The following is a 27,495-nucleotide window of genomic DNA, read 5'->3' on the forward strand; positions in this document are numbered from 1 at the left end:
ATTGAAATGCATGTTTTTCAGAGGCTCGGACGTCTTTTTCTAAATTAACTAAGTTAAGGTAAAATTGTAATTATGAATAATGCGTAACGAGCTACATAGATATGTTTATCCTCATTGCCTTCTGTGTGTTCAGCGCTGATCAAATCCACCTTTTTTCGGCTCCAGAGTCTTTTGTTCTTTGCGCTGTAGCAAGTTTAGTTTAACCAAGAATTAAGAATTAAGAATTCAGCCTCAGCATGAGGACAAAGAAATAAAATACTGGACTTTTTTTCTCCATTATGCTGCAACAAACGTTTAATTGGTAGCAGTTTATCTAATTCATGAAAACATCACACAATATTTAGTCATTTTAAATCTAACTTAAAGATATTTTTTTCCATTTAATGTTGGCTAGTAGCTCATGTTACCACACCACAGCTTCTGCCCTACATTCATGCTGTTACCTTAAAATTACATTCAAATATTTGGTTGCGGCAGCCTCATTGTCTAAATGGAGTTCTCTGACGCTGCTTGTGTGTTCTGCACCAGCAAGAAGGTGTGGATGAAGTTGCCGCTAATCTTGTTTTTGCATCTAAACACCATAACGTTTTAATCTGCACGACAATGTTGGCTTAAGCCTGAGGAAGCCTGCTGAATTAACACAGTAGTACGGGCTGTGTGGTGTGTTGATGTTTTGGAGGAGGTCAGTGTGTATGCTTTTCTCTGCAGTACTTTTTTGTAGCTGAGTTTTCAAAAAGTTGTGCGTGATGGTTCAGATCCTTCATGTGTGTTTGTGCGCTCTTGTAAATTGTGTTACTGGTTCAGGAGCAATTAATTTCCTGGAGTGCAGCTGTAGTGCAGAAAATGTTGTGTAGCTACCTCACAAAAGAAGCAAGATTACACTAAAAGTGGAGCATGCTTCAGCTCTCCTAGCTGCATAATTGCACATGTGCACGGCCTCCTTTTAGAGTTGTTTTGGATATCGAGTAATGGTTTTGCACATAATACAAGCTTACTTGTGTTATATACAAAAATAATTAATTACATATGTTACTTTTTATTTAGTAATTAAACAAGTCATGCCTGGGAAACTAAACCAGTTTACCTGTATCCTACTCCTAACTAAGGCAGCCAAAACTGTGACTGAAAGGATTTCAGCCTAAAACATCAGCTATGACACGGTGAAGTATCCTTTGTCAAAATAAGATTTAGTCTTATTAGGACAAAGCAGTTTCTAGGTTTGTCGTTGAGTGCGCTGCCAGATTTTGTTGTTTCATTATCACTTTCTGGAAAGGTTTGTCCAACCTCCCCCCCCCCCCCCCCCCCCAAAAAAAAGCGCATTTTGGCAAATTTGTCAGATTTCATGCTTCCTGTTAGTTGCATCCAGCTGTGTTCTCCAGACCTCTTCCTCTGTTTTCTCGTTATCACACTGTTTTCATTTGATTGCGTTCCATAAAGACAGGGTGTTCAGCATTATCCAGCAGTGATCTTCACCTCTCCCTTGTCATTAGCAGTGCCACTTAGCAGCTCAGTTATCTTCCTGAGACAATGCTTCATCACTGGATTAGGCTTTAATTGGCTGCATTAGCTGGGTGCCTTCCCCCCGGCTCTGCAGCAGCTGTGATCTCAAATGCCCCGTCGCCTGAGCCAGACACACTGAAGGCTTCGCCTTGCCACTAACAGTCAGGTAGGAATGGCAACATGTTTTGGAAACTGGTGCACTTTTGGATAAACAATACAATTCAACACTTGCTTGTAATTATGCTGCCATGGTTACTTTTCTAACTAACGCTAATCCTTTACTTTAGACCATAAAACAACAAAAAAGCAAGATGAGTAAACTCAGTGGCTCGTTAGCAACCATGGGGTCAGAGAAAAAAACCTAATCAATGTGTACATTTTTGCTGGGTTCCGTATTTATTTTATTTTTTTTTGATTAATTGGTTTGGGGCAGTTTACATATTTAAAAACACATTTCAAGATGTTATAGTCATTTTTTTAATGTCTTCTTGGCTCAGCAAATTCAATACAAAAATAAAACAAAAGCAACAGAAAAACACACAAAAACCTGCATAATGGCCTTAAAAGGGTTTGGACCAGTACTGACATAAGTGAAACATGAGGTTTTCAGTCCTGGTATTCCAAAGCTGTGAAGGATTCAATTTTTATATGCTCACATAAAAAAGGTAATCAAGTTAAAATGCACAAACACGCTTCGGATGACATGTTTCCGCTCTGCATGCAAAGTTTTTTGCACGTCTATTGTCTTTTTCCTATCTCCGCAAACACATCTGCTAATCTTTAAGGGTTTTTTTAATGAATCTTATTAGGACTATTTGGTTGAACTGAATTCATTTGTAATTATTGCTTTAATTGAAAACTAATTAAACAATATTAAAGGATCCAGGTTGAGGCTTTAGTGCTATAAAAGATCAGCTCGGCTCAGTCGAGGCCTTATGTAAGGCCCTGCAGCGCTGACCCCACATCTGCTGCACAAGCCTCCTATAGAAGGCAGGCAGAGCTTTGTGTGTGTGTGTGAGGGGCTTATGGCTCTGCTGGCCCAGCGAACAGCCTGGCAGGGTTTATAAGACAGTAAGGACTCTATTATAAAGCACTCTGTCTGCCTGTTTGGAGGAAAGACTGTGCTCTAACATAGTGGGAGACTTCAGTATAAATTTAAAGTCCTTATTACATCATTGAAATTCTTCTTTTTATTTGTTTGTTGTTTTTGTTTCACCCCTTGTGCTGTTTGGTTTTTAAACGGTTTTCTTTGTTCTGTTTTTTAGCATTATCTCCTTTAAATTCATGTTTCCTAGTAATTTTCACTGCTGAAGCAAAAGGATTTACAGCCATTTCTTGCTGTCTGCATTTTTATGAAAGCCTGAACAATAAAAGATTGTACTTGCAGCACAAGTAGAGTTGCACGTCGGGTCAGTTCAGAGCAGCTTTCACATTTTTTTAATTCACTTTTTATATAAGTATATGAAAATAGATTTAAAATAATAAAAAAAATTAAGAAAATATTACATAAATGTCACTGCATGGTGCAGTGATGTTACACTAAAATATACATTGGTGTTATAAACACTAAAAATGATGTTATATTTTGGCATTTGATGCATTTCTAATAAAAACGGACTAAATTGCAAATCATTCATACTAATGTATTTAATTTGATTTAGCTCAATAAATAAATAAATGCACGTTTAAGTGTTTTTGAAAGTTCTCGAGATCAGACAGGCTACAAAAAAAAGAGACAACATGATTTGTTCTGAAATTATAGATACCTCAGCAGATATATTGGGTCTAATTAAAAGAGCGGGCATCCACGTACATATTTCAGACTTTATTGCAGTGACCTAAGAATAATTTCAAGCATTAAGACCACGAGTTAAGATACTTGAATTCCTTTCAGGAAGACAAATATTCGATGACGCGCGCGCGCACGCATACACCAAGGGATGATTCATGTCTATAATGCGTCCTCAGCTGGAGACTGAGGTTTAAAGCCTGGAAATCGATCCGTGTCCATCAGATCAGGTGACATTTGCTGCCTCCTCTGGCTTCTGTTAGATGATCACTTCTGATATTTGCACTCTTTTTATCTTCCTTGCTCTTCTGGCCTCATGTTTTCGGATCATAATCTCTCTCTTCTTCTTTCTGTGAGAACCAAAACAACGAAACGGTTTCATCTTGTGACGTTTTATATCCTCCGCGGTGCACTCTGGGACTTCTTTTCTGCCTTTTTGGGGGTCAGAAACACTGAAGTGCGGGATTATGTTCTCCCAGTATTATTTTCGTAAAGTGGGGTATTTTTCTGCTCCTGGTAAATAAGGACCTTCATTTGTAATATTTTAGAATACGATTAGAGATGCAAGCATTGTTTATTTTGCTTACCTTTTGTGTTTCCGGTTCTTTGATTGGAGAGGGAAGGTGGACATTTAAACTGACTGTTTAAGTAGCCTAATTTTCTAACAGTGTGTATGAAATAAGAAGCATTAGTTCCTTTTTTTTCAGGAAGAAATATAAATACACGAATGCCCACATATTTTATAAAATAAAATATAATTAAATTAAATTAAATTTATCACGCAGGCACTTTTTAAGGCCAGATAAACTTTACGCTATATATGTTTTTATTTTTAATTATTGTAAATTCCTTTAGATAGTTTTCCTTAGATTAGAAATATGGTATAAGAAACCGTTATAAAGAAACGATTTATTTACTTATTTACAGTTACAGTTGGATTTGGTGAGGGACTTTTGAAAAATATTTCAACCGTAACTGACAAAATGAAACAGTAAATGTCCTTTTTTATATTTCTATGATGAATCACGTTTAGTTGAGCCTGAATCTGCCAACGTGTGTCACAGTTTGTTTGTTTTATTCATTAATAAAAGAAAAACTTTTATTTTGGCTTTAATCCCCTTAAATTCCTCCACTTTGTCTAAACGTCATCCTAATTGTATTTTTAACCCCGATGTCTTCTCTGGTTCAATAAAAAGCGTCTCTTGTCGACGTTTCCTTTTGATTAAAGGTTGTTGCTCGTGTTTTAATGAATATTAACAAGCGGAGTGAAATGTCAACGAGGTTTACTTAACGTCAGATTTCTCTGCGTGTCTGCCTGTTTGAATCATCCGTGGAAAACCGATTTTTATTCCGAGCAAATTAGCTCATAAGATTTTTAGTCGTTTGGCGTTGCTCGTGGCTTTTTATTTCAAAGAGGGAAAATTCACTTGTCGCGATATTAAAATGAACGAAGACGCACACGGATCGTGCTAATCGCCGTTTCTTGCACAAAATAATTTTCAGCTTTTAGTGGTGGCTCCCAATAAAGGCTGTCATGGAAAAGTTAACAGCATCTGTGGGTAGACTGCATGCATGGGTTAACCAGTGGTCTGTTTATTAGTGCCATGTCAAATTAAACGTGTTTGGCGTTTTAGTTCAAAAGCTGAGCAGGAAGTTAAAATAAATGTAATTAAACCAAAAAGACTGCTGACATGAACGCTTTTCTTTTTTCGTTCTTTTTCTCTCTCTTTTTTTTTAGACAATGCAGTAAAATGATCAGTTATTAGTGCAAAATGAAAAACTGACAATAATCAAACTGCTGAGGTTTCTGCTGCAGGTTTAAATCTCCATCAGGTCACTTCTTTTTGTTTCTGAACAAACCTCATGATGTCTTTCTCACACAGAGCCAAGTCTCTTTCTTCTTCTGCTTCTTTTTTGTCTTAAAGGGCGGTAAATTCTTCTCCCCTCCTTCTTTCCTCCTTCATTTTTAACCAAAGGTCTGTTTTTGATTGAAGCCTAAAGGTCAGCTTTGGAGTTTTACTTTTAAAGCATCTCTGACTCCAGCTTTGTGGCCAAAAGCTAACAATAAAGCCCTCAACTCCCCTTGAAATAACGGAGATTTTTTTTATCAAGCCTCTGAACACCCTTTTTCCTTCAGTGGGCTTAAGTGCTTTCATGTCTGTAATAACTTTGTATACAGTGTATGTATACACACTAAGCTACAACAAGGTGATAATAAACCAGCTGCTAACTGCTCATGGTGTGGCTAAAGCCTTGCAGAATTATGACTGGTGTGCCAAAGATTTGGAGATTTCATTAAAAAAAAAATGAGTACATGTCAATAGGTTTTGATTTAATATCACTGTGGTCACTTTCGCCAACTAGTTACAAAACCAGACAATTTTAATCAAATTCCTCCACTGGTTGGAGTAAAGTTGTGCTGCAGCTTCACCATAATGGGGCTATGAGGGATTTCACTGTCATCAAGAGGGAAAAGGTTCTGATTGATGCAGAAAATGTTTTTTCTCTCAGTTTGCAGCAAGGTAACCTTAGCTCAGTTGCTTTTCACTTTATAATGTGTATTTTACTACTTTTTTTCCCCCATCATTTGAATGTACTCCAAATACAATGCACTTACTGAAGTGTAAAGTACTGAAACTACATGCAGAGAATTTCTTGTATGATGTTTTTGCCCAAATTAATATGAATATTAAAACAGAACTGATTCTCCTAAAAACACAAACGTAACAAACCAATAAAGCTCATTTATTGTTCTTCCATCGTGTATCCATCAGCAGCTCTGCAGCCCTCCTCTGAGCCCAGAGCCAGTGCTTGAGCCACAATGACTGCTTGTATTTGATATGGTTGCTGGGATTTCTCTCTCCACTCCTCAATGGCCTGTGCAAATGCTTTTCATCAGACCTGAAGTGATCTTCATACTGACAATTGCTGATAACATGAAGTTCACACACAAGGACACAACTGCGTGACCGCCATCTGCTTCCTTGTTACTAAGATTCAGCATTTTTCCATTTGATCAGTAAGGAAAAACCTGATTTTTGTCATTCATGTTGTCCAAGGATTTTCCTGGAGTTAAAAGCAGGCCCTCACGCTTTTTCTCTAAATGTACACTCAAGTAGGAAGGCCTTCTGACAGTTTTTTTATTTTAGAGTAGATAGACAGTTACCTTTAGGCACGTATGTTTATCAAACTTTTCATGATTATTTTATTTGAGGTCTGCATGTGAGCTTGAAGTTTCTATGCTGTATATGCACATGTGATAGGCCAAACATAAAAATGTGACCTTTAGAGCTGCTGAGGATCTTCTTTTGAGGTTAAAGGTGCAGCCGTAGGCCTTTAGTGTTGACCCTATAAAATACACAAAGTAGAAGTAAAGATACTTGTAATTATATTACCCAAAATTACAGGTTGGATTTTTAACCTTGGTTTTAAAAAAAAAAGAAAGAAAAAAAGCCTTGGGTCAGTATGGACGTTTACTTTGTCTCTCCTCCTGCTGCCTGCTGTTAGTCATGCACAGGCCTCCCGTCCTGCCTCCAGCTCTGGTAGACACGGAGGCACTTTCTCAGGGCTGCAGCTCGGCTCTGCTGTTCCGTGATAATGATAAGGCCTTAAATCCCTCTGTAGATTTGACCTTTGTCCTCCTTCTCTATTTTTAAACTGTCTTGTGCATTTTGAGAGTTGTGATCTGGCCGGTGCTGGAAGGATTAGGTGTATGTTTGGGCAGAGGTGACTTTGAGAGCCCCCCTCTGTTTGGTTTGGCAACCCAGCAACCACCACACAGCTGCTGGCATAACCCTGCTTGATCTACCAGATACCCAAAATCATTATGTGGTGTTTGTAATGGAGGGAGAAGAGTGAGGAGAAAAGAGGGGAGAAAAAAACAGAAAAGAAGATAGATTTAGTTTTGTTTGAGGAAGACTTTGAGAGTTCGGCCACTCAGACATGTTACAGACGTTCTTTCAAACTTGATTAAAATACTTATCATTCGACTTCCTCTTTTAAGACGTTACCAACGGGCTATTGACCGAGCACTTGCTATACTGGCTCGCATGTTTAATCCATGCTTCTTTTAATCAAAAATCATGCAAAATGATATGGTAATGTCCTCACCCCACCTTTTTCATAGAGTGTCTGGGATAACGGTCACGCATACTAAAAATTCTTAGGCAAAACCTTACTGAATGTAATAATGCTCCTGTGCTGTAAATCTAAACATATATCATATAGAACTCAAAATATATAAAACTCAAGGAAAAAGTTACAAAAATTCAGCACAGGTCGTTTTATTTTAGCAACTAATTAATAGACTTTAATAAATGAAACTCACCTTAAAACTCATTCTACATGATTTACTCTAACTCTAGCCCTTTTGTTGTTTTTGTGTATTTAAATTGAGCTTATTGTCACAAATTAATATCCTGTTACATTAAGTGGCTACTTTGTTTCACATTTTATCCTGTTTTTTAAAAATAAACTCATAACTGAAATCTGGAAAAATGTTAAAAAAAAAAAATCTATATTTTCTTCTGAAATGCAGTGGAGCATTAGAGTAAAAAGGACCAGTACATGAAAAATGACTATATGTATCTCAAAATATACTTTAAAAAGCTTGTTTGAGCTCTGAAATGAAGCAGAGGTAGTTTTCAAATTAATCAAATCACAAAGCAGGTTTTGTTCAGAATTTTTTAAAAATACACATCTTTAAAGGTTCTTTGAAGAAACTACAAAGAAGAATGACTTTTTCCAAAAAAACCCATAAACAAACAGATCCCAGCTCTGTTTCAAACCCACTTTTCCTTGACTGACTGGGGCCGTCTCAAGCATTTGAACAGTCAAGCAGTCTGTCATTCTTACAAAGACAAACTCGTCCTCCGGCTGACAGTTAATGGGTTTGGCCCACTGATTAATTGTGATAAATGGGAGCTCATTCATAACCCATTGTGCAGTTGGCCCCTGTGTGCTGTCAGTGGTGCTGGATACAAAGACAGCAGCAGAAAGTTGAGTCACTGTTTTTACAGTGGAAAGAGGCAAACTACTGCCCCCCATTGGCCTCAGGTGCTCACTGAGAAGACTGCAAGGGCTTTGGCATGATAGATGAAGAGTTTTCTGACTGCAGTTTTCCAAAAAGTAAAATTTAGTACATGATTGTGAGACTTTCAAGACAGATAAACAGGAAGTCAGAGGCCTAAAATGCAAATACACACAGGCCCCGATTAAGAATAAGATATTTATCTTCTGTGTCAATTCTTGCGGTAATATGAAAAACACATGAAAAGTGTAGCTGCAAGCGGCGATCAGGGGGTTTAAGCCCATATGGGAATGTTAATAATTTAAGGCTGTCAGGGGTCAAGAGCTACATGGGAATGCTGGGAATGCTGAGAGCAGAGTTTCTGGCAATCTTAGACTTAATGACATGGAAACTATCCACAAAAGAAAGGTTGCCGTTGTTATTATTATTATTGATATGTTTATCCTATTTCACATCATTGTTGTGATGGATCCGCTGCTACCTTCTTGTTTTAGGAGTAAATCCTGTATGTGATGTATTTCAGTAGGCGGGCTTTGCGTGCACGACATGTTTGTCCAGGAGTGTATAAATCTACTTTGAGTTATTTTAAGACACACCCAAACTTACAGGCCAGTAGTGCACCAAGACATTTGACTCTAGATTTAGACAGTGTGTTTTTATTGTATGTTAATGCCAAAGTAGTAGTTTAAAAAAAAAAAAAAAAAAATACAAAGGCAGCAAGATAGAGTTATTGTTAAAGGGATCTCATTTCTTTGTTCTTCTTCTTTTTTTAAACTTTTATACACTCAGTACTTTTTCTTAAAAAGTATTAATCTGAGGATAAAACCATCTGTGGTTTCGTGGCTAAATGTCAGTTCTTTTTTGCTTGGACTAACGGTTAAAGTCCATTTTCTCCGAGCTGCAGACATTGATGTGGTTGCATGGTACGTTTCTCAAAGTGTTTGGTGTTGATTGATTAAAAAGTGAAACCGTGTCACAGGAAATTTAATGTCTCGCCACATTAAAAGTCCATCACCGACAGAAGCTGATGTCAGCTTTGGGCAGAAACTAGCCAAGTTTGACAGGAACTTGGCTAGTTTCTGTCACTGACCTGTGACTGTCTGCTATTTTGTTGGTAAAAACCATCCATTTTTGCTGACTTCTTTTTAACCCCTTTGCCTTCAGAAGTGCAGTAATTAATCACAGATAGCACAGATTCAACAAGGTGCTGGAAACATTCATCAGAGACTTTCATCCATATTGAGACGAGGGCATCACACAGTCGCTGCAGGTGTTTTGGATGCACATTGATGATGTCAGTCTCCTGTTCAACCACATTCCAAAGGTGCTGTATTGAACGAGATCTGGTGACTGCGGAGGCCATTTGAGTACCGTGAACTCACTGTCGTGTTCAAGAAATCAGTTTGAGACTATCTGAGTTTTGTGACATCCTGTGTTATCCTGCTGGAAGAAGCTGGAAGATGGAATAAAGGGATGGACATGGGCAGGAGCAACAGTCAGGTAGGCTTTGGAGTTTAAATGATGCTGAGTTAGTATTACCCAAATCATTACACCACTGCAGCAGCCTGAACTGTTGATACAAGGCTGGATGAATCCATGCTTTCATGTTGCTTGTGCCAAATTATGACCTTGTCGTAGCAGAATGCAGAAAACAAGCAGATTCCAAACAGAATTGTCCCATCTGGCCAGTTGGATTTGAACCCAGGGCTTTTTTTGCTGTGATGTGATTGTACTAACCACCAGATGTATCCTTTTTAATATAAATAAAGAGTACACAATGCATTTTTTATTTAATAAAATAGTGTCAGTGTATCTGAATATTCAGTGTGTATCTCATCTCCTACATTGACACATTTCCTGTTTGGCTCTGATCACTAGCCATCTCTGGCCATCACAGGTCAGAGTTAACTTTTATTTACTTCTGCCTGTGTAAATGAGCACAATAGAAACGCCTATTCCAGCATTGCTGTATTTATCTTTAGAAGTTTTCCCAGTGAATAATTTGAAAAAACACATATGCAAGCTTTTCCTCACCGAGCATGGAGACCTCCTATTAAAAAGACCTCACTGGTATGATGAGCAATGGGTATCTTCTGTTGGTAAGCACCATTAAGTGGTTGCATGAGGCCAAATCAATCAACAATTTTCCAAAAGACAGCACTCTTAAAAGACTATATATAAATGATATGTGGAGCAAAGCAGGAAGCTTGGTGACATAGCTCCAGAGCCAAAAAGCCTGTGCAGGAATATGGAGGTCAGTGGAGTGGCCAACGCTATTTTGCACTTTAATGCAGCGGGCTGGTTTTTTTTTTTATACCTATTTTAAACCGATTGTCAGCATTACTTCCTTTAGCACAGATCATTGCATTAATCTTGCTAACTCTTGCTAAGTGCTTATTTTAATCCAAACCATTATCATCACCCAAACCCCACCGAGTTCTTTCCATTTCAGACCTCATCATAGGATTTTCATCTTATCAAAGGCTTATCTTTTTATTTTTAACATGGGAAATATATGTGACCGAATGCGTGTTTACCTCTGGCATAGCTCCTGCTGCTGGTATCTGCTATTTTTAGATTGGTTAGCTCATTCGAGAGCAGCAGTAACAAAACTGTATTCTCCTTTCCTTCTTTTCTTAAATTTCTTCCAGTCACTCAGGCCCACATAACTTCCCTTATACACACCCCCCCGCACACACACACATATACAGCACCATGCAGCTCGACAAGATCTGAGGCCAGATATTTGATTTACACCAGCAAGGTCAAAGAGAATGCATTAGGACCTTTTGCAGGAGAGGCGCAGGGAACAGGCAAGAGTTATAAAGTGGTCAGATGGATGCTGACACATGGCCCTTCATAACAATCAGTAGAAGAGTTAGTTGCACTGGCCCTGACCTCCTCCTCACTAGCACTGTGATCTATACTCTCCAGCCCCCAGCTCCTATACACCACACCCTGCCAAACATACCAACTCCCAGGTCCTGCCTGTGAGAATCTGGCTAAAAGTTAATGTTCTTAGTCTTCACATTTTTTTTTTTTATAGTGAATTTTTAGCACTTTTTGCAAGCTAAAGGTGTTTTCTCTACTTCTAGTAATTGCTGTCAACTAACACTGGTCGATATACCAGACACATTCAAAGTCACAGCTCTTTTAATATGTGCTATAACTTGGCTGTGAAGAGCCAAGGCTGAGTAACTCCCTTTTTAATGTGTTATCTGAAGGTCTTTGGGGTTTTTATGTCTGTCGTTACAGCTCTTTATCTTTGTTTGAGCTTATTACATAGTGAAAGGATCCTTTCGGTCCATAAAATAGTAAAAAAAAATACCTTTGTTTGGTCAGATAAAGTCTTTGCAAACCATTATATATTAAGACAGTCACACATTTTTTAAGTTTAATGTTTACACGTGTACAAAATATTACATAGATTTCTGTTTTTGTGATATGAAGCCTGTTTGCTTTTTGGAAAGATACATACATGCAACATAGCATTTGGATTATGTGCGATAAAAAAAAATCAAAACGTGATTTTAGGAACATGCAAATTAAAAGACACGCTCTCTGTTTATTGTGTTTTTGTTTCTCCATCTTTTCTCCCACTTTCCTCAATAGCCCCCATACCCAGTCAGAGTGATTGAGTGTTATTGGTATTTTGATTGATGCTTTAAAAATCACTTTGCCAACAAGATGGCACATATATTATAATATGATCTATTTATCACAACTATCTTGGCTTTAGTGTTGTGGCGATAATTTCTCAATCACCCAGTTAACTCTAATGCAATCTGGAAATACTGAGTGATGTCCAGAGGGAGAAAACTTAAACCAAACAATTTGAAAATAGAAAATTAATCTCTACATGGGCGAAAACGGTAAGTTTAAAGCATAAAATGATGAACAAAACAAGAATAGTAGTTAATAGTGCTCATAGAAACCAGTGCAAAGTCGAAATGTATATTTCATCCAGCTGCTGCAAAATATATGAGTCAAATAGAAAAATTGTGATGCTGCAATAAGTGCTACGAAAACAAACTTGCACTAGATAAAGCATCAATTATGTACTCCTCAGGTATGTTAAGAAGTGGCTGATGTTTAATGTTTTACTGCTGTTTAATTGTGTCATTATATTGCAGTCTTCTTGATTTCTTCCTCTTCTTCTTGCAGTGATTTATGGTAGCTGATTTGAGAGTTACCTCCAGCAGCTCTCCAACTTGCTGAAGCAACTTCTAAAATTTGCACAAAGCAATTAAGTACATAATCTGCTTTTCATTTGCATTTTTTTCTTTAAATCTGCCCTAAATTCTGGTGGAAAACCAGGTCGTAATTCACTAACGGTTCAATTATATACAAAAATTTAAATAAAAGAATTAGTGGATGCTCTGTAGAACGTAATAACCTGGTCTATGACAGCAGTCTCCTTCATGACCTCTCTCCTATCTAGGCCTCTCTCCCAATGTTTACATCACTTTTTTATAAGTCTGGGATGACATTCACAGACCTACTACAGCCCAAGTTCTGCACATACATACACACATACACTTAGGCAGTTGTGTCTGGACAGCATCAGGCAACACTTCAAAGTGCAGGATCCCCCTTTTTACAAGCCATATTAGGCTCACATCAAAGCGTGCTCCGCACTTCAGACCAGAGTTTTTACTGGTCAGACGAACATCTCTGCTGCACAGTGCAGTGATGAAGCGCTGCAACGCAGCGCGTCACGTCTGACCCGAAATCAGACGTACACGCAGAAAATACGGCACGGACTCAAACCAACGTACATATATGAGGGATTTTGGCATTTGAGCTATTGCTATTGTTTTATGAGCTTTAGCTGTGTAAAACATTAACAACTGAAGGAATCTAAGTTTTAATGTCGTGCTTGTTGGGAGTGTGTTTGCTCACGGCATCAGTTACCATGACAAGACTAGTGACAGGGCGAAACCGTCTGAAATGGCAAATTCCTTTCATTAATTTATATTTCAGTGCTTTTTTCCATGTGTACAGTGTGCCAGAAAACCATGAAGTAAATTCAGAGCAATCTTTTCCCTCCTCCTCCTCCTCCTGTCGGTAATCTCCTGATGAAATGCACTTCAAAGTGTCACGTAAAGCTTTTGCATAGCCGTTGTTGCTTTAGTGTGTTTCACGCTTGGATTCTCATGCAGTGCATGGTCCTGGTGAAACGCTGGATGTGTCATTAGAGAGAATGCCGTTGTCAGAGCTTTGAGAAACGTGCTTCCAGCCTACATTAGGTCAGTCCAACTGTAGTCACCAAATAAATAATGAGGGTCATTACGTAAAATAATGTTGACAAAGGGTGACTATCTGTCTTTTTGACAACAGCCGAGTCCTTTGATAAACATTGCAGCACCCACGACTTCTTACAGATACTGTAGGCTTTGTTCAAAAAAGATTTTTCCCCACTTGAGCATCGGTCTCATTTCAGGTAAAAGCTGATCGTGACTTTAAGTGTTGTAAATGGTTAAATGGCAAGGCCACTGTGCAAGAGTTTATTCAGTTGTTTAAGCCTTTACTGTACAGGCATTTGCCCAGTTTTAACTTCTCTTCCCTGAATTTTCATATTTGTCACTAAATCTTCTTGTAGACGTCTCCCTTCAACTGCTATATGCTTTGTTTTGGACTAAGGCATATTTTAAAGAGTGCAACAGTGGATATTTTCACTTGGCACGAAATGACAGTGAACTTTCTCTAAAGTGAAAGATGTCAAACAGCATTTTTCTTTTTTGCTTTTCACTCACCACTCCTCGCTCCACCAAACAGAACATGTCGTCCACCTATTCATCTACATTTGTTTACTCTTTGTTTCAGACCCAGCTTGTTTTTCCAATGAACGCATTTTAAAAGGAAACTCCCTTCCAAGAAGTTTACTTTGTGCAACCGTACCACCAGGCTTGATGCAAAAGTCCCATAATTCATCCGTTCCTCTCCATCACAAGGTAGCTGCCACTTACCCACTCACCCCACCCCTCCTCTACCTCTGCACTTGTCTCTGCACAGGTCACCATCTGCAGACAAGACACTTTCATACTGTTGTGTACTCCTTGTTTATGATGCAGAAAATGTTCCCAACATGCAACATAACAGATATTAATACTAATAAATACTCCTACTACTTCTAATCAAAGTGGTATCTCAGTAAGGAGCCTGTTTTTTTTAATTACTACAGAGTATTGCAATTGTTCAGCCATTTTTCAGCAGTTTTTCTTAAAATATCTACTTTACAGATTAATATTTTTGCAAATTACTGCACTGGCAAAAATTAAACCATTGAGTGGTGTTTGAATTATGCTATTTGACAATACAACCAATTAGGTGCAAAGTCATCTATGGCATTGAGTTCAAATTCTGAGACTGGGAACGGAGCACATTAACTTCAAAGTAAAAGTTGTGCCTTTTGAAACGTGTGGCTGCAGCAGAAAGGCACAGTTTTTCCTTTGAAGATGAACATTTTCTGTCTTCCATGCAAAGGTGCAGGACACCTCTTTGCGACCACTTTTACCCACAGACTGGCAGCAACAGTTCAGAAACTGGTTGGCAAACACACATTTTTCCCTTCCAGGCCAATAGAGGGGCAAAATATTCACAAAGGCATTATCCTTTTACATCCTTCAAGGGGAAAAAAGTCCCTAACATTGTTCCGTACAACTCTGGCCTTGTGTTAAAGAGTAAGCAAATGTTTTTGATGCAGGGAACACAAACACTCCCCATTTTTACATCTACGTGCTTTCTTCTACCTCTTCTTCTTCTTCTTCTTTGTCTGTGTGTACAGAATGAGTCACTCCAAGGTGTTTTCAGTGCAGACCAGGCAGAAACTCCTATTCATCAAACAGGTATGTGTGTGTTGTCTTTGCTCACAGAAAGGATGCGGGGAGGGGGGAAAACGGCTAGTGAGTTATTTTAGCAGTGTTTTGCTTCCCTCCAAGCCTTCATACCATCCCCGGCCATCCTATCTCCTACATATGAGGCCTGGGGCTGGTGGGGGGAGGGGGGGGGGGGTGCTGCAGAATCCCTGTCGGATTAACACAAAGTCCTCTAATGGAGCTCGAGGTGGACAGACACTGAACACACCAACAAAATTTAAAGATCACCACTTAAGCTTTAGGTACTTACTTAGATACTCAGGTAGTCTGGCTCCTGGTGTTCAGCACTGTGGTCTGTGTATTCTGATGGATAAATGGTAGTTGTTAAAAATGGAAATGTAAACTACTATAAAAACTTGCCATTATAGCAAGCTATGGCAGGCTCCCTTATATTAATTAAAGTGATTTATTTACTGACCTTTGATTTAAGTTACAATTAGCTCAAATCCCAATCTGATGCAGAATTCTGTCATTTCTGCTGATTCATTTCATTTCCTAACTCAGATATAGAGGCAGTACTTTCTTCTCCGATATTCATTTCTGAAAGTTTTGCATGCCATAAATGTTAAAGCACTCATCGACCAACTTCCTCAAACCACATCACTCCTGGTAAACTGTGAGGAAATCATCATCACCTTCTGTTTGAACAGGGATTTATATCTTCTAAAAAGGACACAGAGGTAAAACGAGATAGGCCACATTGACCAAATACTCCCAGATTCATTCACCCAAACTATCTTTAAGTCATTGAGCATTAACAAGGATCTAATGGGCTAATTGCCATTAGTAACGGTTGTTATCAGTAGGGCTTAGGCGGCCTATCGCCCAGTATGTAGCTTGTGCACATGCACATGTGCATGTGTGTTCCTCGCCCTCAGGAGAGGCTCTTGGGTAATCCAGTGTTGACCAGAGGGCTTCGTGGTCCATTACAGGTCACGGCTTGAGACGAAGGGTAAACAAATTCCTAACTAACGAGGGAGGAGGAGGGAGGAGGCCGGCCTTCACACCCTCCTTGTCCTCCTCCTCATCCCCCATGATGACATGACCCTGCTTGTGTCACAAAGGCAAATCCAGACTTAAATTACTGCTACAGTGGCTGTTGAATAATGGCAATATAATTTATTAAATTTTTTGATTGCACATATTAGTTTAGATGAGCTAAACTTACAAAATTACTGAATAACAAACTAATGAGGCACTAAATACATCAAGCATAATATCAAACATGCAGAAATCTGGAGAAAATGTTAATAAAATTAATTAATGTTGGGTTTTTTTGTTGGTTTGTTGGATGTATTGTCACCCTCATTAAACTCCTGGAATGTTTTCTGCCTTATTAAGTAAACACATTTGGAATAATTGCGTGTATTTTGTTATTTTGCTTTTTTGTAGATCTGTTTCATTTGACATATTCTTGGCAAATTGCTCAGCTACTGCACATTATTAATAAAAAAAATCCAAACTGAAGCTGATGCAAACTGTCTAAAACAAATACACGCACTGAAGAAATCCCTTTTCTGTTTAATTACAAGTTGATTAACATTAGAAATCTCCAAATATGCACAAAACCTTTTAATAGCTGCTCTCTCAGTCTTCTAACCAGTGGCATGTGATGAGTAGCTGGCACTCGGCAGCAGCAGCAGTACAAAGAGCACTTTCTCACACAGCTCTGGACTCATGCACAGACCTGTAAGTGCTTACTGCGCTCTTTTAGACCGCATTTACAGAGGATCAGAGAACATTTAACTATTTGTGGAGCAAATGCCACCTAAAGGATCTCTAAACAGGGCTAAAGTTGAACGAATATAGGCTCAGCCTGTGAAGTTTTGATCTGCACTACTGAAGAGTTAAAAGTGTAATCTTTTGTTTTGTGACTCTTTTTTTAACCTTGTTTAGACAGTCATTTAAGGTAAAGACACAAATTTACAGTAAACTGTAATTTTTAGGTACTTTCCAGAAACCATGATTGGTAAATTCATGACTTGTAATAAAGTGAAACAATGAATAAAAAGGGTTTGTTAAATACACAAAACTCTCTTTAGCGGTCATATAGTCTGCTCAGGATCAGACAAGTTGGTTTTACTTTAACTGTATTATAAATAAACCACCACATAAGTAGGTATGTTGTTTATCTTGACTTTAAACCTATTGTTGTTTTTAATATTCTTTAACATCTAATTTATTATCTCAATTAATCAGTAAGTACTTTAAATTCCAATATGATGATCCATCCATCTTTTTTGCCCGGTACCTGGGTCCAGGTCTTTGAGGCAGATCTAAGCAAAAATGCCCAGACCTCCCACTCCCCAGCCACTTCCTCCAGCTTTTCGGGAGGGGACACACCAAGATACTAACTGGAAAATATCACCTAGGAGGCAGCAAGATGCCTAGTGAGATGCCTTTACCACTTTAACTGAGTCTTTTTGATCTGAAGGTCCTTTCAAATAACCAAGCTCCTCACCCTGTCTCTGTTATGACCTCATTATTTGAGTCTCTATCCACAGGTTGCTGTAAGTTTAGTGGTTAATGTACATTTTCCAAAAATCCAAATATATTCGATTCACAATCGTCAAATAAAGAAAGATAAAATGTGTATTATGGTTATTTAGAGTCAAAGGCATTTACACTGAATGCCTTTGACTGTTGTTATTTAGACCACATTGAAAAGGGAATCAGCAACATATTTATGTACTGAAAAACTTCTTTTTTGTGTGTATGCATTATCTTACTGTGAAAACATTACACGGGAGAGAAATTTGGCCTCTTGGCAGCAAACTCAGCCATCAAGAGGTGAACTTTGCAGAAACCTTTCAGTGTGAATTGAAAAATGCTCTTAAGCCTGTTCTGCACACAAGCTGACACTTCCTCTTTTCCTCAGCTTCACCCCTGGTTTACACAAGCAGCTGCTGACAGTGGATTGCTTCCTCCACCCTAAAATGCAGATCAGATAAGGACAACAGTCCCGCTCTCACTAAGACTTTCGAAAACACTAACTCACAAATCCATCCTCTCAGACACTGACAACAGTGGGAAGCGGCAGTGTTGCACAACAATCTGCCATCTCATCATCTTTAATGCATGATGTGCCGTTACAACATGGCAGTATCCCATCAGTAAGCAGCGATGATACAAACTGATTTGGTAATGTTGTGTTCAAAGAAGTTAATAAGTTTGTTAATGATGAGTTCCCTTTTTAGAAAAAAAATGAGTTTCAGTTACAAAATACATGATTGATGTGTTTTTGTGTGTTTGTGTCTAAATAATCCACAGTAAGAGATGCATCAGTGCTCTTTATTCTTGGACTCTTCCATTAGAGTAGCTTTGTATGATACATGATTTAAAATAATCCTTATTACTCCTGTCACCCCCTCAGCTCATCGTCTGTATGAAATGATCCCTTATCATATTCTCTACCTCTACCAACATTCTTCTGATTGGCTGCCCCTAACGAATAAAGGTTTGAACAGCAGGTGAGTGGAGCTGCTGTGGTCGTAGCCAGAGCTGTGTGCTTGAGGTAACTATTTTAATGCTGTTCTTGTATGTCTGTCATTGATGACACATAGCATTATGTCAACAAATACAGTTTCACATGACTCTGTGCAGTTGTGTACAGAGCTGTGAAAAAGTATTTGCCCCAGATCTTACATATTTCATGTTTTCACCCTTTCTTATCACCTGACATCTTATCCTCTTAATTTTGATGAACCTCGACTGTTCCTGTACTGTACCTAGCCTGGATTTATACATATAGCTGGCAATGGCTAATCCTGAGTTCCCCTAACTATGACTGTCTAATTTCACATAACTTTATAGCTTGTCAAAGGAGGCCAACACTATAATATATTTTTACACCACTTTACAATTGTTTTTGTTGTTCACTTTTTGTCATTTTACCAAATAAAGTCTCAAATAATCATAAATAGCCCGCTGCAAACTAGTTCATTAAAGGCTAATTGTTATCTACTTAACTGACCTACTTATTATAAGGCCTAAATATGTTTTGCAGCTCCATACAGATATTTTGACTCTTTTGATAGTAAAGGTTGGCAATCTGTGCTCTAACATTAGTTAAAATAATTTATTGATAAAATTCAATGAACAACAATTAAAATTTCCTTCCTCAGCTGTACATTATGTTTGTGTCTTAAAAGCAGATATTGTGCATTTGAAAGCACTGGGGTAAATGAGTAAACATGATAAACATTTTTCCTGCTTGACATCAGTAATCATGTCATCAGCGTCAGTAACATTGACTCTAGATAGTGAAACAAGTCGCTTACAGACCGTTAAACACAGATCATATCTTCAAGATTGACACACTAGCTTTAAGGCCTTAAATACTCATTAAAAAACATATTTTACTTGATTGCACCGCACAGACATGCAGATTTTCTAACACACACTTGTCCCAAACGATGAGGCATAACTTGAGCTCCTGTCTAAGTTTTTAGACAGCGCACAAGCCGGACGCCCCGGAGCCGTGCATCCCACTGACGCCAAACATCATACTTACATGTCACATGTGTCAGTTTCATTTTAACACCTTGGGCAGGTTATGGGTGGAAAAACAGCAGTCCGACTGACAGACGGACCAGTTTGACCTGACTTTCACAGCAAAAGCTGTGACGCATGAGCAAAATATTGAGGTAATGTCAACCCGGGCTTTGTTAACTTAGTCTGTGTACATTATTTAACCGTGTAGTATAATTGTACACACATATGAAGACAAATAGTACAATTAGAGCTGTCAATCTTAAAACTTTTCATAGATTTTATTATCTTTATTTTCTAATTAGACTAGAAGATCTTTTTTGTGTGTCAACCATTTTTCATTGATAACAAATGTAACATAATGTATCGTTTTATTGCCAAGATAACTCACTTTTTCAGTCAAAAGACAATTATTTAACAAGGGATCTGAGGACACACACACACACACACACACACACACAAACCCCATTTGTTTTTTAGATGTTTAGTAAAACCTTTTGCTCATTATGTTGCATTTCATTTCCACAGTGACATAGTTGTTTTTGAAATGTTATGATTTTTAATGCCCAATTGTAAACATAATAAAGTACTACACCATAAAAATGTAGATGTGTGTAAGTACACCATAACAAATGTCCCTGTTAAATGACAGTAAAGCACTGACAATGAAAACTAGTTTTGCCATCCTTTAACTTTTATAGCCACAGTAAAAATACTGTAATGTGTTATAAAAAGTGTAACCTTTAGCATATAATACTATAAGCTGTTTGGTTGTTATTACACTGTTATTCTTATTTTATTGTTCTATGGTAATCTCCATAAACAGTTCATAATAGTAAAACATATAAAAGTATTTCATCTACATGTATAAAAACACCATGACTTGTGTCTTGGTCTAAAGTGCTTTGGGTTTATAGGCTAAAGTGCTCTATGAATTTATGGTTAAATATCACTTATAGTTTAAAGGCTTGGTACTCTTTGTTCTTTTTAAATGGACATAAAGAAATTTTTATTGCAGTACAAATCAGAAAAGTGTAACATGACAGAGGTTTCCTTTGATTGCACAAACATTGTGTAAGCGTAGGTAATGCAGATTATTGGTATTGATTTGTAAATAACTGGACATGAAGCTTGAGTTTATTATATAATTATAATATACTACAGTATATTTCTAACTAAATAGGTAGCTCATTCTCTTGAAAATACTTTAAAAGCAACAACACATTTTGGGGTCAACTTTAAAGCAATTTTTTAATGAAAGCTTGAACTTGTTTGACCTTGAAGAAGAGGTCAGAGGTCCAAAGTAATGAGGTATTTAGAATCCCTGTATATCCCCATATACCTACATGTTGTCAATTCAAGCAATGGCAATAAGAAACAGTTTAAATAGCTCTATTATCCTTCAGGTAAATCTGTTGACCTTAAAGGAGAGATCAGAGGTCAGCTGTGACATGATATTTGAATTCTTTATACTTAATTCAATACTTTTAATGTGTTGACAATTCATAGCACACTTATAAGAAACACAGTTTTTAAGCTATTAGCTTTTTTGTCAATTTTCGACCAATAAATCGTCAAGTTGAGCTTGATGACCTCGGTGGATCGAGCCATATTTCAATTAATTAACATGACCCCACTCCTTACAAAGTTTTATATTATATTATTCATTCAAAACTTTTTGAGCTATCAACAGAATGATGACACACACGCACACAAATGCTACCAAAAACAAAACAACTGATATGAACTTTAACCTTTGTATTCGTATGTATTTTTGGCCTCGATCACAAGGAGCCGTGTTTAATATGTTATCCATACTTTTTAAATGTTTGGTCAATGAGGTCAAGAACCGTCATGCAACATATTGCTCAGATTTATGAGAGTTATGAGTTGACTAAAGCAACAAAGAGTGACGTCAGTATGAAAACAATCCTGTGGTATAATGTAAGATTGTATACCTGGCATTATTTTATTATAAAATTTGAAATGGCTTGATTGTATTAAAAAAAGAGCATCTGTATTCTCACAGCTATGATGTAGTTGTCTTTCCTTTAAGGGTTAATGTAAAATGAACAGGTAACTGTGTTAGCAGGTTGCAAAGCCGCAACTTAATTTAACCTTTGATCTCTCGTTGCCGGTTTAGATCATGCAGGGTTTTTTGTATCTCTCATGACAAAACAAACTGAACATCATCACTATCCAAACATTAGAGCAGGTTCCACTTTCTGCTTTAATGACAGAAGACATCAACGGGGAGTCAAACACACCTGCATACACGAGGTATCAGCAGCAAAGATCTTCATGTAATAAACCTCCAAAGAAGACCACATTTTTTCATGACAGATCACAGATTAAAGGACTTCTCCTGGCATGTAGGTCATTACATTGATCAATAACCAGCACATGCAACCTCTCCTCTGACACAAACCCAGCGAGTGAACAAATGCTTAGTATCGATTACCACAGATCCCAACCCCAAATTAACAGCCGAGGTGTTTATCACGATGGCCTCCTGTGTGTCCACTGCGGTTCCTGTCGCAACACAACACAGGGGAGGTAAACATTGACTAAGAGTCAACAACACCAAAGACCGCTCGACAAACAGAACTCACACAGGTATGCATATAAAACTACGCGCAGGAATGTCGCAGGTGAAGGCAAGCTGATTGAGAATGAGTGACAATGAGGGGTTAATGTTTTGGCTTTTTAGGTCAAACCAAACACCAAATGTGCGACATTTATATAAGAATGTTTAGATCAGCTGCTTGTTAAACCATTTCTGTTATGACTTTTTTTTTACTATGAGACAATTTTTCATATATTATAATAAATAATTTTTTTGGTTCTTTTAAAAAAGGTAATGGGGTAAACAAAGAAAATAATTTAGTTTAGGTTCTATTTCACTTCCCAGGAAATAAATATAGAGCTTTTGGTCAAAATTCAAATTTGACACTAAAACATTGAAAAAGGATTTTTATCATTATCTGGTGAATATGTGATCTATTAACTATTGGCCTATCTCCTGTAAAAGCTAAACTCTTTCATAGTGATCTAGATGGTTTCTCAAAGATAATTCCTGAAATGCTACCGTGTAACAGCAAAGTGGTGCAGATGAATGATTAGTACACAATACTGATGCTCAAAATTCATTAGCTAAAGACTCCATTAAAAAAAGTTTCTTCTCTTTATTATCTTTGTATCCAACAAACAAATCAGTCTCGTCTGTTTGCTCACCTAATTGCACGGCAAACATTGCGAGAGAAGACCAGAGCTTTTACCACCTCCTAGCAGCACATCTAACCTTGTTAGACATCGACGAAGCCCTTGTTAAATAAATATCTGCGCATAGTGACACAGACAGAAGGCATAACGGCACAGATTTCGCATCGCTGCATTTCACTGTCAACATATCGTTTCCCCCCTCAGATAACATGTGTTGTTAATAAGAAGATAATACACACACGTGCAGAAGGATTCCCTAGATTATTTCCTCCTGTGTGTGTTTGTGTGTGTGCTAACAAAGTGTCAGTGATTGCTCTGCTATAATCAAATGGTGAAGTTACCGTCTCTCTCTCTCTCTTATTCAGTGGCTGGCTGAGAGAGATGAAACAAATCTCATAAATACTATCATTGAGGAAGGGAATGTACCTTAACACAGTAACTCTAGAGTCTGCTGCAGCACAGCCAATGTGGACCAGCTGTGCAGACTAATCTGTTACCTTACAGAGGCTTTGGGGCGACCATGTCAAATTTAATTGAGCATTAATTATAAACAGCGCAATTTCCCGCCGAGGTCGGCTTGGTGCATGATTGGGGGGGCACCTCTCTTTGGATTCTTTGGGTCTGAAGCTCTTCTGATTACCCCTCCTTTTGGTCGCTCACACTCTTTCTCCCACTGACTCTCATTGGTCCTTTTGCTATGTTTATGTCTCATCATGTTATGCAAAGGCTTGGAAATTTGTGGCAAGGCTCTAATGTGTCTGTTGGCTGAAGTGGTGCATCACAATTTCAGTGAAATATCTGGAACTAAATATATAGCAAATATTGGACTACAGTGGATTGCAGTAACTCTTTAAAACCTGAACCATGAAATAATTGCCAGAAAGTGAGGATGTTTATTGATTCTTCTGACAAATAAAAACACCCCGACAGTGTATCAAATATGATACACTAGGTATTAAGGGGTTAATCTAAATACCTGAGAAATTAAACATATTCAGCCTTTTTTATTCAGTAAACATTACACCGCAGCATCAGCCCATGTGCTTTCTTTGTGAACAGGTTAGAGTGATGATGCTTGCACTTAACTGCAGACAGCTGTTCGTGTACAATTAATGCCCTTCTACTGAATTTAATGCACCCAAGTCTCCGAGTCATGACAAGCTGAAATGCATGCGGGCGTCCACACAAAAATTTGCATATAGCCTGTGATGATGAAATGTACTCGTCTTGCTGGTTTGCAGTTTATTTTACCCACCACATGTCTAATCATGAAAAGAAGAGTCATGGCCAAAAGTACTGGCAAAAATCTTGTGTTTCAGACGTTGCACCACTTCAGGTTTAATTCTGAAGATTTTTTTTTATGTTTCTATGATTTTGTGAGGAACAAAAGAGTCAGTATTTACAGCGTTGGCCTTTGCTGGATATCAGCTTTTGAGCCACATCTTGACTGATGGCGATCCATATTTGCCTTACACAGTTTGTGAGTTCTGGGGGTTTCTCTTGCCCACCTGCTTTGTGAGGTCCAACCAACACAAATTTCATCAAAGACCAACTTTTTCGATGATCTGGGAGCAATTTGGTGACTATGTGCATTTTCCAGCATGATGCAACACCATGTGACAAGGGAAAAGTGATAAGTGGCTCAAAGATCAACAAATCAACATTTTGGATTCATGGAAACTCCCCAGATCTTAATGTGACTGAGAATGTGTGATCAATTATTAAAAAGCCAAATATTTTCAGTCAGAAGCAATGTAGCTGCTTAAAGGTTTTTAGCTTGGTTGTCATAGGCTATGCTCATTATTCTCAATTTATACAGCAAGTGGTGCTGCTGCTTCTAAATAGATTGTTTATTTGTCTTTATAGCTTTAAAGCCTTTCAGAAATGACGTTGTGCAGGGGGCGCTGAAGAGGTTGGGGATAGAGACACAGAGTCCTCTTTATTCTTCTGTTCAGTGTTTATGAAACTAACTGCGACGGTCTGTTTTGTGTTATGGTAACACTAGGCCACAGATATATGAGGTATCTGCTAAATAATGCAGATGCAAATGCAGCAACACACACACCACACACAGACAGATACAGTGTAGTGTAACAGGGTGTCGATCATCTCTTATCAGCTTGTTCTCTTTAACTGTGTGTGACCCAGACCCCTGCTGTATGCGTGTGTACGCTCCAATCTTTTATATATATATATGTATATATAGTAAGAGAGTATTATGAGAGAACACGTCGCTTGGTGAATGGCTGGGAGTTGCTGCAAAACTTTCCATATGATGAAATTATGAAAATTACTCATCTTGCTGATTTTATTTTGCTCACCACGTCTAACCATGATAAAGATGTTGACAGCAGAGTCAACAAATCTTGTGTTTCATACATTGAAACACTTCAGGTTTAATTTTACATGTTTCAATGATATAGTGAGGAACAAAAGAGTCAGTGTTTACCCTTGCTGTTTATCAGCTTCCGAGCCACATCCTGACTGATGGTGATCCATTTCTGCCTGCCGGTTGTCATGGCTTATGCTCATTATGCTCAATTTATACAGTAAGTGGTGCTAGCGCTGTTTTCTAAATAGATTGTTTATTTGTCTTTATAGCTTCAAAGTCATGAAATTGCGTTGTGCAGGGGGCGCTGAAGAGGTTGGGGATAGAGACACAGAGTCCTCTTTATTCTTCTGTTCAGTGTTTATGAAACTAACTGCAACGGTCTGTTTTGTGTTATGGTAGCACTGGGCGTACAGGAATATGAGGCATCTGCTGATTAATACAGATGCAAATACAACAACACACATGCCACACACAGACAGATACAGTGTAGTGTGACAGGGTGTCAATCATCTCTTATCAGCTTGTCCTTCTTAACTTATATGTTTGCTTCAGGTATATGTATATATATATATATATATATATATATATATATATATATATATATATATATATATATATTAGGGGTGCAACGATACACAAAATTCACGGTTCGGTTCGGTTCGATACTTTGGTGTCACGGTTCGATATTTTTTCGATACAAAAAAAATGTTCATGCCTTTTTATTAATTTGTCATTTATTAAATTTTCACGGCACATTCTGCACGTTCATCATTTGTTTGAAGCCAGCTCACCTCCTGCAACCACTTTTCCGAGAATACGTGCTTCTTTTGTGGTTCGGACTCCTTCTGACATTTCTTTGGAAGTGGAGGAACATCACAGTAATTGCTTAAAGGAGCTTCTTCGACATCTTTAAGAGTTCTAAACAAATGTCTGTCCTCCTCCTGAAAATCTTATGTACGCAAACACGCGTTGCAACTTCTTATCTTGTGCGGGTTTTTATTTTGACAGCGAATGCGCACCTGCGGACCACTTATGTGCAGCCCTGGTTATTTAGCTCGTCATATTGCAGCCACAGAAATTCTTTTGTCCATGAAACCATAAAGCTGCACTTTCTTTTTGCCTTATAGTCTGATTTGTCATAACTTTTCCGTTTTGTCACTTCTTCACCCTGACCTGTCTTATTTGGCTCAGCAGAACTAAAATATATATCCTGCTGCTTTTACACACGCACTAACATAACGCTCAGCGATTCTCTGCGCGATCAACCTCTCACATGTTTAAGCTGCGGGAGATTTCACTTGTCATGTTTGCATAGTAAGCTAACGATTGATAAGACGATGTCAGAGGAATTGGTGCGCAAATTATCATCACTCACAGTTCACGCGATTGCAAAGTGAAAGCAAAAAACAAGCGCAAATTCAAACGCGATTTCAGTATGTCACATATTGACAGTGGCCGATGCCAATGACATAATTACCCAGCTACATTTCCGAAAGAATGCAAAAGCATTGACATATATTTTTCCTTCCTACGATAGGCCGACGGGCAGGGCAGAGATAGATTTTGGTAGCCCGACTGGAAAAAAGCCCCAGGACGTCAGGCTAGCGATTTTGCGAGCCCTGTATCTGATTGAGGAATCACTCATCTTTGGAAAAGAGAGTTTTTTATGGAGAAATGTCTCTTTCCAAAATAAAAGCTATACTATACGCTTCTTCTGGGCTATATTCTCAGCAGCATATTAAACATATCAGGTCCCCATAAGGAGAATCATGTGCTAACGGCTGTCTAAATGACTCGGGTAAAGCTTGTAGCATGCGCGCTTGTTTTTGTCTGCTTCCACTTGTCTTTGCACTAGGATGATGTCGGAGTAAATGTGCAGTCATATTGGTTGTGTTCCCACTAGTGCTGTCAGCGTTAATCTGAAATGACGTTAACGTCACAACACGGCAAATCTCCGTTAACGAGCTACCGCGGATCGCCTCATGAGTGGGGCTGGAAGACGTCAACACATTAACGAGCTAACTGCGCTAACACACTAGTTCCCACCAATTGAGCATTGCTGGCACATCCAACATACTGTTTTACTTTTGTCCATGACATGCTTACCTTCAGGGTCATAGTCACATGAAAACCAAAATAGTTCCAAACGCCAGATCTGAATGAGGGCGGGGGAGGTTCAATTTGCCATGTTGCAACTAGCCTAGCTTCTGTCTCGCTAGCTTGCCCTGTGCTCAGTGAATCTGTGTTCGACTAC

At 38.2% G+C, this 27,495-nt stretch overlaps 1 long non-coding RNA gene across 7 annotated transcripts in view; it reads left to right on the forward strand.

Annotated features, from left to right (window-relative positions):
- LOC146510284 (uncharacterized) overlaps positions 1 to 23,828 on the forward strand; it is an 85,921-nt gene extending 62,093 nt beyond the window's left edge. For 2 of the 7 annotated variants that reach the window (XR_014876449.1, XR_014876451.1), the window contains 2 exons: positions 14,145 to 14,272; positions 15,106 to 23,828. This is a non-coding gene — a long non-coding RNA (uncharacterized LOC146510284). Of the gene's footprint in view, positions 14,273 to 15,105 lie in introns of all 7 variants that reach the window. The other 5 variants (XR_014876452.1, XR_014876454.1, XR_014876453.1 and 2 more) reach the window with 5 other exon arrangements.
- The last annotated feature ends 3,667 nt before the right edge of the window (positions 23,829 to 27,495 follow it).

This window comes from Neolamprologus multifasciatus, chromosome 10 (assembly GCF_963576455.1).
Source record: "Neolamprologus multifasciatus chromosome 10, fNeoMul1.2, whole genome shotgun sequence".
In the NCBI taxonomy this organism is placed as follows: Eukaryota; Metazoa; Chordata; class Actinopteri; order Cichliformes; family Cichlidae; genus Neolamprologus; species Neolamprologus multifasciatus.